General features: G+C 34.0%; 1 protein-coding gene across 1 annotated transcript in view; it reads left to right on the forward strand.

The window, feature by feature from the left end:
- The window catches only part of LOC134254641 (receptor-type tyrosine-protein phosphatase alpha-like), a 103,161-nt gene that overhangs the window by 22,003 nt on the left and 63,725 nt on the right, over positions 1-17,433 (forward strand). The gene's annotated exons all lie outside the window — the stretch shown is intronic.

Below are 17,433 nucleotides of genomic sequence, written 5' to 3' on the forward strand. Positions count from 1 at the left end.
AGAGGTAGGACATACTCATTTAAGAAAAAAGATATCGTATTTATAGTTTCATTGGGATATGACATAAAATCGGTCACGTGATCAAATTCTATAATGCCCGAAGGGCATTATAGTTTATTTGATCACGTACCGGCTTGTCATTCCGAATGAAACTCTTAAAACGATATATTTATAATTTCATATTTTTGTGAGTGTGACAAGGAAAAATAGGCACTATTTAGACTTTGTTATGGAAATGCAACATAAGTTTTTTCCCTTTTGAACTATAACAGTACTCTTTATTTTGGATTCCTATTTTCCATGCTGGTTGCACACAAAGCTGTTTTTTTATTTGAATTTTAATTAAGCTATGCATGTAGAAACTTAAAATATACTTGGCAAAAAAAGTTTAAGACTTTAAATATCAGGATCGAATAGAAAATAGAAATGGTAAATTGCGTTTGAAAACTAGCAGGGACTTTTGGCAGAATGATTGCGCATGAAAATATCCCCTTTTCTGCCTTTCAAAATTAATATAGATAAATGAACTTAGATATAATTTTTACATAATCAAAGACTAGTATACTTTTTAAAATGTATTTTAAATTAATAATATGGGACTAAAGTTTCAAAATATATCAAATAAATGATTTTTCAAGAAAACTAGAACTATGTTAGATTTTAAAAGCTACCAATATAAAAGTACAAATTTGAGCCAAAAATCCGGTAATATACTTGTAAGTGTTTTTTTCTTTCTACGTAAACGATCAAAACTTTTTGTTTTTGTATCAATTTGTTTCTTTATGTGACAACTTTACCATATGTGAAAATAAGAGAAATTTTAAGCCCGTTATGGTAAAATTATCCCATGTTTCCCACTATTGTTGATGTCCCTGGCATACTCTCATAACTAGACAGTGATTCCTTATATTTCCATTTCATTGTGAAATAAAATTGTTGATTTAGACTTTAAAAATGCAGACATATATTTATATTACACGAGGATTCCCATCCCAATTTTAGTAGGCCTCGCCGAACACAACAGCAGCCGCACGAAATTTTCATGCATATATTTGGCCTCCATAGCTCCTGACCTATCGACCTGCCTAATTTACATTCCGGCAGAATTATCAGGAAATCAGCTTCGCTTACTTTCAAAGGGTTATCATAGAGAAAAATATTAGAAATGGAAATATATACAATTAACCAATATATCCCTAAAAATGAAGAAAAAATAGAGAAAATTTGCATTAACCAATTTCCATTTTAGTTAAGTTATTTGTGTCAATTTGGTAATATCATCTTATTAGCCATATATAGTAGTATTTTTTTATGCAAAATGAAAAAAAAATCAATCGTTTGAAAAACAAGTAGGGATCGCATAATTGGCATGAGTAATTGTTTATTCTCAATATCCAGGGAAATGGTAAAGACCTTGACCTGACCTTGCCTCTAATTTAAAAGAGTGAAATTTAATCTCATTTATATCATCACTAAGTGATATCGTCTTATTGATTCTGTGAAGATTTCATGAATTTTTTCAAGAAATAAGAGAAAAATCCTATTACAAAAGGGTAATAAAAAATTAGTAATAGAAATAGTAGTAAATATATGCTCTTGAAAGTTGATAATTTCTCCATCATATTTATTATTTGTCGTATAAATCCTTTGTATGAGTAATATTTTGTAGTTCTCTGTAAAAAACAAGGAAATTCGATATTTTTGGCATTTTGAGATGCCCCCTCTGGAAACAAGGCGGTGGAATTTTTTGGTTCCTACATATAATGTACAATAAAGTATTATTCATCTAATATTATAGTTTGAGAAAAAAGTCTATTGAAATACTTGACAAATTTACTTTAAAGTGCAAAAATTTGGCACTTCTATTATAATCCTAGAGTAAATGTACATGTATCTGTATTTTGAGACTGTCCTTTAAAAATACCCGAGTGGTTAATTTTCCCCAAACTTGGCATACACACTGAAGTCAATATAAGTTATACTTGGTATATAAATAGAGTTTCTCTATTGTAGTTTTCACACAAGAAAACCCCAGTCGATCCCCTTAAATTTAGGAAACAAACTTCAGAAATTGACTGAATTAATCAATGAAGGATTTTCTTTTATATTTTAGGAAGACACCTCTAAAAAGTAATTATGAGAACAGTGAATTTAGTGAACAAAGAACAACAGGACAAGAGACACAGGATGCCAATGTATACCAAGAACTTCAACACGAGAACCAACCTACACAAACCTACCAAAATCTTTCCTACAACAGTTGAACTCTTATATACGACTACTGAATTAGTTTAAAAATGCATTGATATTTCTTGTTGAAAAGTTATGTGCAACATTTCGCAAAAAAGAAGAAATTTTGGAAACGTCAATTTAATGAAACAAAACCTTATTCTACTAGTTAGCTCTTCTGAACCAACGGCTCAAAGAGCTAATGCTATGGCCATTTGTGCGGTGTGCGTCATGCGGTGTGCGTTAACTTTTTAGAATATGGGCCATAACTCAAGAACCCCTTGGCTAATCATTGTCAGATTTGTCACAGGGTATCCTTGGCCCAAGGGCTACCATTTATACTAAAACTAGGGGGTGTGACCCTAAAACAAGGGGAGATAACCAGGAAAATAAAACCAAAAGTACTGGTTGCTAAAAAATCTTCTTCTCCAGAACCACCATGCAGATTTTCACCAAACTTACATACAAGGGTCAGGATGTGTTGAAGATTAAAAATTGTTCTAGGCATGACCCTGGGGCAAAGGGCGTGGTCTCAAGGTCACTTCAAAGTTGACCAAAATTTACACTTAATAAAAACGTTGATATTTTGCTTACTATAAAGACTAGGATCATCAAATGTTGTAAGTTGATGCATCTCAAGACTTCACATCATATTAATACAAAAGTAGGTCACGGTGACCTACTTTTTAAATTTTACGGGCTTTTGTTTTTAAATTGATTTGGAGGCATATTTTGGACACTTTAAGGCCTATTATCATAAAACTTTTTCAGGTGGTGCATCTTGGGTCCACAAACAACATCGACTTAAAAGTAGGTCATCCTGACCTACTTTTTGAATTTTATGGCTTATCTTTTGTAAAACATTTAATCCCATTATTTCAGACACCGAGAGGATTAGAATCACCAAATCTTGTTAGTTGATGCATGTTGGGGCCTTAAGACATATTTATTAAAAAGTAGGTCACTGTGACCTACTTTTTGAACTTTGCAGGCATTTGTTTTCAAATTGTTTAAAAGGCATATTTTGAAAACTATAAGACCTATGATCATCAAATTTTGTCAGTTGATGCATCTTCGGTTTTCAGAAAATGTCGACCAATAAGTAGGTCACTGTGACCTACTTTTGACATTTTATGGCTAGATTTAAGTATCTCGGGTACTTATTGGTTTAGAATCATGAAACTTTGTCAGTTGATGCATCTTGGGTTTTCGGAGATCGACAACCAAATAGTAGGTCACGATGACCTATTGTTGACATTTTATTGCTAGCTTTATGTATCTCAAGTACTTATTGGCTTAGAATCATCAAACTTTGTCAGTAGATGCATCTTAGGTTTTCGGATCATGTCCACCAAAAAGTAGGTCACTGTGACCGACTTTTGAATATCTCAGGTACTGAGTGGCTTAGAATCATCAAACTTTGTCAGTAGATGCATCTTAGGTTTTCGGAGAATGTCGACCAAAAAGTAGGTCATGGTGACCTACTTTTGATATTTTATGGCTATATTTAGGTATCTTGGGTACTTATTGGTTTAGAATCGTCAAACTTTGTTATTTGAAGCATCTTGGGTTCTCGGAGAATGATCATCGAAAAATAGGTCACGGTGACCTACTTGTGACATTTATGGCTATATTTAAGTATTCTAGGGTACTTAGTGGCTTAGAATTGTCAGACTTTGTCAGTTGATGCACCTTGGGTTTTCGGAGAATGTTGACCAATAAGTAGGTCAATGTGACCCACTTTTGAATATCTCAAGTACTTATTGGCTTAGATTCATCAATCTTTGTCAATTAATGCATCTTGTGTCCTCAGAAAATTTCAATCAAAAAGTAGGTCATCATGACCTACTTATAGTATTTTATAGTTAAATTTAAATATCTTCAGCCCTAACTGGCTAAGAATCATCAAACTTTGTCAGTTGATGCATCTTGGTTCTAGGATAGATTGTATAATTTATCAGAAGAGCGATTCAAGGCCCTTCGCGGGTATGTTAAGGCAGCACATTGATCAGAATTCGGCGAATTAACATTTTTTAGCTCACCTGAGCCGAAAGGCTCAAGTGAGCTTTTCTGATCACATTGTGCCCGTCGTCCGTCCGTCCGTCTAGCCGTCTGTCCGTCCGTCCGTCTATCCGTCCGTAAACTTTTCACATTTTCGACTTCTTCTCAAGAACCACTGGGCCAATTTTGACCAAACTTGGTACTAAAAATTCTTGGGTGAACTAAATTGTAAATAGTTAAATTGAAGGGACATATCCCTTAGCAAGGGGAGATAATCAAGAAAAGACAAAAATAGGGTGGGGTCATTAAAAAATCTTCTTCTCAAGAACCACTGGGCCAGAAAAGCTGAAACTTATGTGGAAGCATCCTGGGGTAGTGTAGATTCTAAATTGTTCAAATCATAACCCCCGGGGGTTGGGCGGGGCCACAATGGGGAATCAAAGTTTTACATAGAAATATATAGGAAAAATCTTTGAAAATCTTCTTCTCAAGAACCACTGTGCCTGAAAAGCTGAAACTTATGTGGAAACATCCTGGGGTAGTGTAGATTCTAAATTGTTCAAATCATAACCCCCGGGGATTGGGCGGGGCCACAATGGGGAATCAAAGTTTTACATAGAAATATATAGGAAAAATCTTTGAAAATCTTCTCCTCGAGAACCACTGTGCCAGAAAAGCTGAAACTTATTTGGAAGCATCCTGGGATAGTGTAGATTCTAAATTGTTCAAATCATAACCCCCGGGGATTGGGCGGGGCCACAATGGGGAATCAAAGTTTTACATAGAAATATATAGGAAAAATCTTTGAAAATCTTCTTCTCAAGAACCACTGTGCCTGAAAAGCTGAAACTTATGTGGAAACATCCTGGGGTAGTGTAGATTCTAAATTGTTCAAATCATGACCCCCGGGGATTGGGCGGGGCCACAATGGGGAATCAAAGTTTTACATAGAAATATATGGGAAAAATCTTTGAAAATCTTCTTCTCAAGAACCACTGTGCCAGAAAAGCTGAAACTTATGTGGAAGCATCCTGGGATAGTGAAGATTTTAAATTATACAAATCATGACCCCGGGGGATTGGGCGGGGCCACAATGGGGAATCAAAGTTTTACATAGAAATATATAGGAAAAATCTTTGAAAATCTTCTTCTTAATAGCAACTGGGCCAGAAAAGCTGAAACTTATATGGAAGCATCCTGGGGTAGTGTAGATTTCAAGTTGTCTAAATTATGATCAGTGGGGTAAGGTGGGGTCACAATATGTATTACAAGGGGTAAATCGGATAAAGAACAGAATTGTCAAAGCTGCTCAGTTGAGCGGTGTGGCCCATGGGCCTCTTGTTATAATTATGTAACACTAATAAATCGGAAAAGCATTCTATAGACTTCAATGAGACTTATACTACAGGAGGCACTTCATCACGACGTCATCACGTGACGTCTATAATTAGAAAATATGCCTTAATGAAAAAGTGAAAAGTTTAACACTACCGTAATTTGTAATAATAGTTATGTAAAAACATCTCTGTACCATGAAAAGTGCTGCTAGAATCGTACTGTCTTATTATAGAAATAATTATTCAACATTTATGGACGAAACCTTCCCCAAATTTTTACATTTTGTTCATAACATTGAAAAAAAGCATCAAATCCCGGAAACCATACGATTCTAGCAGCATTTTCCAAAAACAAAAGAATAAGAACTTTAGATAGAAACAAAATTAAGTTTCAAGGTATGCGGCGTAGTGTTGAATTTTTGCATCTTTTTTGTTAGGAACGACAGAGGAAAGGCTGATCAGCAAGTAAACACCCTCCCTGCTATAATTTTACGAAGTTACCATACCTTATTCATACGCTTTATTCCCACAAGAATTACACATGATATTCATTCCTAACGCTTTTAAACTCCGATTTCTGGTGTTTGTTTACATCAATTCTCGTTACTTTTCACTTTCACTCTGCTACTGCATGATCAACAGTTATGACGTCACGGGTTATGTATGAAATCCCTGTGATAACTACAGAGGCCCAGGAACGACAAAATTCCTTTTATATTATGCCTCTGCATATTCTGATTCATTTTTACGACCTCACATCAATCTTAGATATCGATTTTAAGAAATTGTTTTCTCTAAACCTCACGTCATATAGCTTACTATGACGTCATACAATATAGGCAAGTACAATATTTGGTTGTAACCTTAACCTACCTGCGTTGGGCCTCTTGTTTGTTATAGAATGTGATTCTTAATCCCTTTTCTCCCACAACGGTCATCATTGGGGGTAACATTATGAAATACGACTTTGAAACAAATGGATTTCTGTATCAGAATTTTTAAGGATTACAATAAACCATATAAAGCACTGTGTATATTCGTTATTGTAAACTTAGTAAATGCTTCGCGTAACTAGAATTGACTCCGACAAGGTCAATCTGATTAAAACCAGTCCCGTTCTCTTTTTACTCGTCCTGATGAACTCTTTTTACTCGTCCTGACGAGTGAATGGAGAAAGGGCTGGTTTTAGTCAGACTGAATTGAAAGACTCAAAGAGAAAAACTCCTACCAATATCTTGTTTATAATTCTTGTCCTCAATCCTTCTCATCTTGAACGTCACTTGCATTTAACATGATGAGGCGTATAACTACCAACTTCATAAATGGAACCAGAAAACGAACTTTTTAGAGAAATTGCAAACATTTTATGTAAACAAACGGAACCCCAAAAATTGTCTAAAGAATTTCGCTATAAAAAGGGCAAAGTCAATATATACCAACTACAGATCACTGGAGTTTTACCTAGACAACAGTATCAAGAAAACAATAAAGAAATCCCGCGTGTTATTTTATACTAAGAGGAAAAAGAAACACAGGGTAAACGTTTGAGGTGGATTAATATTTTTTTTTATTTTTCAGTATTTTCATTTAACTTTCAAATTTATTTTTTTTTTTTAAAATGTAACCAAAATCCCATTTGATTTTGTCTTATATAACACGAATATTGAAAATCATATTACAATACTCTCCAAAAGTGAAAATCGAAGACTCATTTTTTTAAATGTCTCCACCGCGCATTTGTCACAGCCTTGATTCTTCTTTGCATGGAATTCATCAGAGTGTTTATCTTTATAAAAAGCACTAAAAATGACCAACGACACGAACAATAAAAATTGTCAAATTTTCGGGACGCCCTGTCCCTTCCTCAGAACAAAGAAAAGAGTTAAAAAGTCATAAGAACAAAGGAAAAAGCGAAACAAAAAACAACTAGCACTACTACTAAACTACTAAACACTATATATTTACATACTTAGTTACATATTGATTTGGAAATTTTAAAGAACACTATTAAAGAAAGAATCCGGACCGCTATGAAATGCGTCCGGTCTATGGGGTATGCTCGGGTGAAGTGCGATTTACATAATTGAACGAATTAATTATGCTAATTAATTACGACAATCAGTAAATCGTACATTGTTTCATTCATTCAAACAGACTCTTATGACGTATATAAGTCGATCTGCGCCTGTCAACGAGACGTGATACGACCCTTCCGATCAAGTTACTGTCATATATATATATATATATATATATATATATATATATATATATATATATATATATATATATATATATATATATATATATATATATATTTATATATATATTGGCTCTTCGGATCAAGTTAATCTTATAATGATAAACTTATTATATACCCCCTCATACATGTAACTAGCAAAATATAGCAAAATAAAACTAAAGAGATCAATTGTATAATATTTATCCATAAAACAAAGCATAATAACAAGGGACTTTTTAATGCGCAAAAAAAAAACAACGTAATGTTTCTGCTTACTACGTCATCAGTTTCAGAGAGTGGTGATATGGATTCAGAAAACCACTGTGTGGTGATCCGGAAATTCGGATCTCGACGTCATGCGATAGCGTAAAATCAACAGTAAAATTGAGAGATACACATTAGGTATATAATAAATGGAGATAATGAACAGTATTCAAGCTCAAAACTACATAATACAATACACGATAGGAGCAGAGCAAAAACAGATCTAGACAATAAAATCATCAGAGGTTGGATAAGGTGCAATGGAGGAGTGAGCATCCCCTACTGACTGATCACAACCACCGTATGCTCCTTATCATGATCGGGAGATAACGGGAAAATCCGTCGACAATTCAGGGTGAATATAATGACATAACAACTTATGAAAAACGTCAGTCAGTATAGCTGAAAACCATTGTCGATTAGATTTTCAAGTGTGATTTTAGAAATGTCACATTCAGGGACCCTTATATCCACCTTTACTAACCTAGTTTACATCTTCTATACGTCATGTGTAGACTCCTCAGTACGCAGCTTCATCATGTCAGAATCGTAGTAATTTCCAGTTTTTGCAATTCAACCATGGAAAGTTTTTCAACACCATCTGGTTTTATCTGATTTTCAAAGTTAGTGCAAACAGACTCTAAATACAGTTTAACCATTTAATGCCATGTTGAAAAAGAGAATAATACTTTTGAAAGGGGATGTTTGATCAATTCTTTTGTATCCAACGTCATATATTAGTTTATTAAGCTGCAATTATTCATATTACCACATCATGCGAGGATAATGCCACTGAACACAATAATAAAAACAGCATAAAATGATTTGCCATTGCATAAAGCGATGCATCAACTGCATATACTGATTTCACCACCACTGTTTGTATGCATTCAATTGCCATTTATCCGGCCTGTGGACATTTACGGCAATCGCATTGGCGTCGGAACTGGGGGGGGGGGGCTTTACGAGCCCCCATACTTTTTTGCAAAGATGTGCATTATACTGGCATTGAAACTTGCGGTTTACCTTTTTCTGTTGGTTAAGTCACCCCCCCCCCACTCTCAATTAGCCCCCTCACCCACTTTGAATTTGCTCCCGACGCCTATGGATCGGAATATTATTTATTTTTCTGCTCTACAATTACCGGTGTTTGAAATTTTCCCTATTACCGGGTGTCCACATGTTAATATGTATGTATGGTTTATAGATTTTTTTGTGGTCGATCACTGATCTTTGTCTTCACACTTTTCATAACGAATATAGACATCGAAGGAAAGAAAGTCGGACAATAATTAATGCACAGTGTAGGTTGTATCCCTATATATAATAATACAGAGATAAAACACGTGGTAATGGAAAATTCTGTAATTTAATTCGTTGGGAAAAATATCCATTAAAACCTATTGTTTTTTTTTCAATGATTAACAGGTGTGTATTGATCTTGAATCAACTAGATTTTGGGTGCTTAACCATATCATATATTTTTTACAACTACATTTTGATGATTTTAGGATATAACCACATAAATGCAGTCGTAAAAACATTTTTATATTCAATCAAGATTATAACCACATCATAAAAAGAATACTGAATATAATTATTCAACAACATAATGAAATCAAAGAATAGTTTTAGGCAGATATGGTATTCTATACCGTTCTACATCGATTTTTAAAATAATTTTTTTTAGTATGCACATTTATCGTTAAGGCATGTGGCCATTTCTAAATATAGAATTATTGTGCATATCATTAATGTTATGGGAAAATAAAATAGTTTATGACAAGTTTAGATATAAGTATTTTATTTTGTATTTGTCATATTGTTATTCAACTCAAGCATCTAGAGTTTACGCGTAATCTATTACCGGAAATGAAACATGACTCAGTGCGAGTAAATTTTAGCCGCAGTTAACTCTGCATCATTCTGCATACCTCGGAATGCGCGCTTTTAATTGGTCTTTGAATATGTGTCCCCCCGGGGATTTTCCAGGGATCTGAATCGTTTGCGACATTCCTTGATTGGGCTACGCACTGCAAGGACGATTTAAAAGGTATAGGCGAACCATAATTCTTTTATAATATATTTTTGCATTCATTATGACCTGTCGGGTGTTAGTTATTGGTCATTCCTTCATTCGTCGTCTCGACGAATTCATCATATCTCACAGAGAGTGGAAATTTTTTTTTATCTCTTGATGCCGGTCAATTTCATGTTAGTTTTAAAGGAATTGGGGGTGGAACTGTCCGACTGGGTCAAAAATGTTTGCAAAAACCTTGTTACATGAATATCTTAGAGAGGTTTCTACCTCAATTGTTTTTTCTGCAGGTCGGAGGCAATGACATTCGAGTTGACTCGGATCCTGCAAAATTAGCGCGCGATATTGTTTCTATATATTTATATTTATTATATAATAAGCATTTAGAAAAATACATCATATGATATGATTGAATAAATGACATAGATTCGCAAACTGGGGATAAATATGTTGCCACCAATCACCTCTGAAAGAGGAGATCCCCCACCCGAAGACTCTGGCAGATATGACAGGTCAGAAACATATATTAAAAAAACGAAAATAATAATCTAGCTATAAGGAAATTATACACACATATTGATATGCAGAATAATATCAGCGCTAAAACCTTGCTTAACAAATTAAACATTATCTTAATTAAACGTTACAGCTCAAAATGCATAAATGAAGATTAATAGGAAACAACCCTTGAAACATATCAATATAATTAGTCAGAGGCAATCTTTAATGCTACTGAAAAGGTACACACACGAACAATTATATGTAGTTTAATGTCGGCAGGCAATGCTGTCCCAGGTTACAAAGTTCAACGTATCTCCAAATGTTCAAAATTGCTGAAGCAAACCGATACTGACCAACTAAGAGTACATAAATATCTTCAAATTCGCTGCTGTCAGGCAATGCTGGCCCAGCCTCACATATAGTTAATAATGTAGTGTAAGAAAGTGGCAGGCAGGCAGGCAGTGCTAACCCAGCTTTAAAACAGATACATCTTAAGTACGTAATGTCAAAACTAGCAGGCAGTGCTGACCCAGTAAACAATTTATGGTCACAGGTGGCAGGCAATGCTAACCCACGTAGCAGGGAAATTAAAGGTGGATCTAGCATTTTAAATGTTATGCATACGAATGTACATTAGAAATGCATCTGATTTCCATCTTCCCATATTCTGAATGACACTTAACGGAACTCCCTTTGCTGCAGCCGACGTGGCTGCTCCTATACGAAAACTTTGACCATTGTAAAATCTATTATCCAGACCTATAAATGAAAAAGCTGATCCGAGAACTAAGTTAAAGAAAGAGCGAGAAATAGGAGTTCCACATTTAAATTGAAACAACGGACCTTTAGTGATTGAATGCCTTGAATTCACAAGTGCATAAATTGGGCAAGCCTGGTTAACGTTATTACACTGCCTTGGGATAAAAATAGTTTTAGGGTGTAGGTCACTATGTTTATAGTGAACAAGAATTATCGAAATTCCCAATAATGATGCGTTATCCCATTCAAAAGATAGATTTTCGAATTGCAAAACGGCCGAGGACTCCGATGACGACTTGACCGTAACCTCGCCGACTCTTAAAAATGCGTAAAAGGCTAACAAAAACATTGCAGTTATCAGCAGTTGATTATCACAATTTGACACGACATATGGGATTGATGAAATTAATCTTGTTAATATGTCTTTTGTTATTGGCAGTCTACAATCCACTGAACCCCTAATATTGTGCGCACCTTTCAAAATCTTCTTTATTCAAAAGTTGTTAGTAGGGTCATTCAGACTGTTGGCTTTGTGTACAAAATTAATCGCAGACATGTGTGTTGCTATTGTGGTTGGGCTATAACCCTTCAAAAACAAATAGGCTATATATTGAGTCAACATCACATGGGAAGATGGAAATGCCTGACACTCTGGGAAATAAATGTTACAAAACTTGACATAATTTTGAATAAATCTGTTATATGATGTAAATGTGGCAGATGAAAGTGATGCCTTTAACAGGGATGTAACTAAACTATCAAGAAGTGATATGGGATATTGGTTGGACAAGGGGCCAACCATGGTGCCAATTTGTGAGCTTTCTGAAAAAAAAGCGAGAAAGGAGATCACAAATTATGTTATGTTTCCCTTGATATGTTTAGCTGGGAAGAAGATGTTATATTTCAATGCGGCTAAAACTAAACGCCTCACCAATTTCATGACTATTTTGTTCTTTGATGAAGTTTTATTGATTATATCGACAACGGCGGCATTATCCGTAAAAAAATAATATTTTATGGTTTTTTAAATAATGACCACACAATTCTAAAACTAACACTATAGGAAACAGTTCTTTGGCAGTAATATGCCAAGACTCCATTCATTTGACCACTCGCCAGTGAACCATTTACAGCCAAAAACAGCTGCATAACCTCCATGCACACCTGCAGCATCAAAATATAATTTAATTGTGTCTGATGAAACCCATCTGTCAAATAAAAAAAGGATTTTCCGTTAAAATTATCAATAAAAGTAGACCAGACATGCAAGTCTGACCTAGCTTTAGCATTGAGTGTAATGGGGTATGTCGGACAAGAATGTCCGATTGTTAGATCGATCCTTCTACGTAGGAAAGCCTACCTGGAATAACAACACTACAGGCAAAGTTTAATAAGCCAATTAATGACTGGAGCTCTTGCAAAGAAATGCTGCGTTTTTTTCCTAAAAGTATGCAAAATACAAGATATTTTAGCAATTTTTTCCTCTGGCAAACGTGCGACCATTAACATGGAATCAATTTCTATTCCATAAATTGTAATGATTTTCGTTGGTAACTGAATTTTTTCATTCTTCATCGGTACCCCAATATCGTTACATAATTCTAAAAATAGATCTAACGAGTGTGCACAAACACTAGTATTTTGTTTACCGACGAAGAAGAAGTCATCCAGAAGATGAGAATTTCTCAAAAAGCTGTCATGAAGATGAGCAACCCATAGGTAAACATGTGTCATAGTAATATTTACCTTCCCATATAAAGCCAAGTAAATGATAATCATCAGGGTGGGTAGGAAGCAAACGAAATGCGTCCTCAATGTCTGCTTTTGCCATAAGCGAATTAAAACCATGTGATTGAATAACAGTCTCTATGTTTTCGTAAGAGACGGAACAGAACTCTCGTGGAATTGAATCATTAACAGACGCTCCCTTAGGAAAGGACAAGTCATGAATGACGCTATATTTTCCTACCTCTTTTTTAGGAACCAAACCTAAAGGTGAACAAACAAAATTTGGAAAGGGGGTTGATCATAAGGACCTCTATATCGACCTAATTTTATTTCCTTATTTATTTTTTCCACTCTCTGTGAGATATGATATGAATAATTATATGCAGTATTCTTTTTATGATGAGGTTATAATCTTGATTGAATATAAAAATGTTTTTTACGACTGCATTTATGTGGTTATATCTTAAAATAATCAAAATGTAGTTCTAAAAAAAATATGATATGGTTAAACACCCAAAATCTAGTTGATTCAAGATCAATACACTCCTGTCAATCATTGAAAAAAAAAACAATAGGTTTTAATGGATATTTTTCCCAAAGAATTAAATTACAGAAGTTTCCATTACCACGCGTTTTATCTTTGTATTATTATATATAGGGATACAACCTACACTGTGCATTAATTATTGTCCGACTTTCTTTCCTTCAATGTCTATATTCATTATGAAAATGGCATCGGCCATCCAAACTTACAAACTGTCACTAGCCAGTCGCCCACTGTTACACCTATGCCGCAAGATCTGCTGTCTTTATTTGGCAACCTGTCCTCACGCTCTATATTTATATATACTTTATATATATTTATATACATATATATATATATATATATATATATTTATATTTAGATATAATATATTTCTTCCTTATTCTTGTCATTCATCCAGGAAGGAAATTAGAAAATCTGGTTGGATAGGCTGTCTAACCTTGGTCAGAATACAAGGAAAAGAGAAATGAAACCTGGGTGGAGGAATATTTTGAGTCTTTATTTTACTTTTGTATTGACATTTGGATACGGTACGTTATATTTATACACATTTCTCCCTTGGAAGAACTTTTTTTTATCAAATGTTTAAACTTTCACTTTCATAATATTTTCAGTTTGAGTTCCCCTTTAATATCAACATGCCTGTGCCAATCATATCCATTCAATCTAATTAAAACCCACTCTAAAAAAAAGTTTTACTTGTTTTTAAAATAAGATATTAGATTGATAAAAACTAGCAATTATTTGTAATCCATTTAGTCAGAATAGCAAGTAAATGACTATCATGGTTAGTAATTGTAAACATAATTAGTAATAAGGATGAATTCATTTACTTATAAAATGATTTACTAAGTATCAATAGAATTACTTAAACTATAGGAGTTACATTACTTAGTAAATGAACTACTCATTTTTGGTAAATTATTATTATTACTTAATTTAGAGATACTGTAGATGTACTTTTTTCCACGGGGTCATAATTCCGCGGAATCGCAATTTCTTTTTAATCCGCGGGTAGAAAATTACGCGGATTTTCTAGACTGTCATTATATGCCTTACATTTATATTAAGTACGCTTGGAAAAATTTCTGCGGAAAATTTGTGGCTGCGTACATAGCGTAAATAAATACCACGCGGAAAATGTACTTCTACAGTAATATGCTTTCTATGTACAAAATTTAATGAATTATTACTAAGTAAATGTAATTTACTTATCATACTTACTAAAATCGACATTATTTACTAGAAACACTGCAAGGTATTGACCCTCTGATAAAAGAGATAACTTTGAAAGTTCAAAATGTGAGTATTACTCACAGTTTTCTTGATCAGAGTTCTTTATTGTGCCCTCTGAATTGTCAATACATATGATGGAAACAATACTTTCCGTTTCTTTTGCCATCAAAAGCTTGATATAAATTGAATAAGTTGTATCTTTTTAAGGACCATTTTAAAAATTGTTTAATGTTTCAAGTACTTTAATACAGCATTTTTAGTATGACTTTTTTTCACATGAGGGAATATTTAGAAGAAAGATAACTCCTTCTCACAGACAATTAATATGCATAGAAGCCAAAATAATATATAACATTTCAAGAATTCAATCCTGATAGTAATTAGACTACCATATTTAAGTAATTATTTGTACTGCAACTGCTCTGAATTCTCTTTGATTCAGTAAATAAATTATTCATACAGAGAAAAATGACACAAAACTCAATATAGAATTTATACTTATTTATTGTGGCGAGTATTGGCCGTTGCACAATACAAAATTGTGGGACGCCATTTCAATTGGGCGAACCCACCAAATTCAAACATCAACAATGTGTGTTTCTTTTTTCTAACCGTCTCGGGTTAACCATGGAGGGTCACACATACAAACTGTTCAAATCAATCAACCAATCAATCAATAAGTCATATTTCAAATTCCAAATATCAAGCAAATCAACTTATTTTATCAAATCTTGTATATCATATATCATTAATATCTCAAACTTCATAGATCAAACATCTCAAACTTCAAATATCAACATTTTTCATATTTCAAACATGTACGATATAGTACACTTCTAAAGTATATATAACTTCACCAACAGTAAGCTTATTAGCTTAGTTTACACTAGCATTAGCATTTCAACAAGGTGACAGTTTATTACAAGTTTCACACAAACATTCAGTTATCAGTTGACTTGGTATGCGCAGACGCCACATGGCTGCAAGTTGGCACAGCTTGCAGTCACCCGACACATTGGGGGAAGCAAAGCAAGTCAACTGCCCCACGACCAATACTGCCAAGACCCCCCCCCCTTCCCAGCTAGATACTTGCACACATCTTGATTACTCGCACACATCTTGATTCCTAGATGTGCATGTCCTTCACCAGACTCAGAATAAAGTATTTTGAATTTCCCTTAATTTAGAAAAGGTTTTACAACACATAAGGCAATCAAACCTTACCAAATGCGATGTATCACACCTAATTCCTCAATGCCTAATAAAGCTTTGTCTTGTAGAAACTTACCTGTCTATTAATTCCTTCTGAAATGTCTGAGCAGCCTTGCAATGCTCTTTACCACCATGTTTTTCGTTTCTCCATTATTTAAGGCAAGCTAGATATAAATGGAATCAAAATTAAAGATCTGGGGTTTTTTAAAACCAAATAGGGGGAGTTTCACTCAAGAAAACTACCTATATCATACTTCCCGTTTAAAAATTGTTAGGAAAGCCATGTCCTGCTGTTAGAAAAACCCTAATTTTATATCTCCGAAGGTGACGCATTCACTTTCTATAATTAGCCAATTTAAGCAGAGCAATTTGAAATTCTTAATCATATTCCATTACAAGAAGGTACAACACTACTTAGTGATGGTTACAAATGCCTGTAAAAGACAATACTATCATTTTGGAAACATACTGATCTTGTTTGATGATATTGCTACAAAAGATACATTACCTGATACATGTAACAAACTTACTAGTATTCCAATTTTATATCATACTTACTAATTAAGCTGCCATGAAGATATTTGGCACTTTATAAATGCCATTTTAAAACTCGGATTTTTTGCCTGCAATTTCATTACCCATGCTTGCAATACTCGTGTACTCGACTAATCTTATTTATGTGCTAATTGACTAAGTCCCTTCCCTCTTACATAGATTCTTTCAACAAATATTATTAATGCCTGTGATACATGTATGTGCATCTGAGCTCTACAGCTCTATGATGACCACATTCTTCCACTACGTAGCCCAAAATGCATAGCAAAGTCTAAAATTCTCTAAGGTAGAGATGTTTGATTATTTATTACATCAAATGGAAATAGTAATGAGCCTGAATACACGTATTACATGTACTGCTATGAATATGTGCTTGATCCTTCTTAATAGTATTTTCATTAAAAACATACATCAATTGAAACTTGTTTTAAATGCAAGCCGAAGGGACAATACACAGTCTTAAGTTTTCAAATCTGCATAATAAGAACAGAGTTACAAAATATAAGCACCCTGTGAGGAACTTTTAATAGCCCGAACAATCATCATCTTAAAAATGAAGCCAAATGCACATTCAAGGTTGAGCAATCTGTATAAAATTCCAAAAACATATGAACTTCCTGTGAGAACTCTTCCGAAAAATAACTGATACATTGTTAGGGATTAAAGGAACTGATTTTGAATTTGAATTGATACATTATGTTGTTTAACCATGAATATGTCCCCCTTCCTCTTTTCACCTTTGTATTACTATATTTCAATCAATGACCATTTTGTTTCCAATTGATTAGCT

Source organism: Saccostrea cucullata, unplaced genomic scaffold, assembly GCF_032062105.1.
Source record: "Saccostrea cucullata isolate Sc308-1 unplaced genomic scaffold, CSIRO_AGI_Scuc_v1 ctg531, whole genome shotgun sequence".
Taxonomy (NCBI): Eukaryota; Metazoa; Mollusca; class Bivalvia; order Ostreida; family Ostreidae; genus Saccostrea; species Saccostrea cuccullata.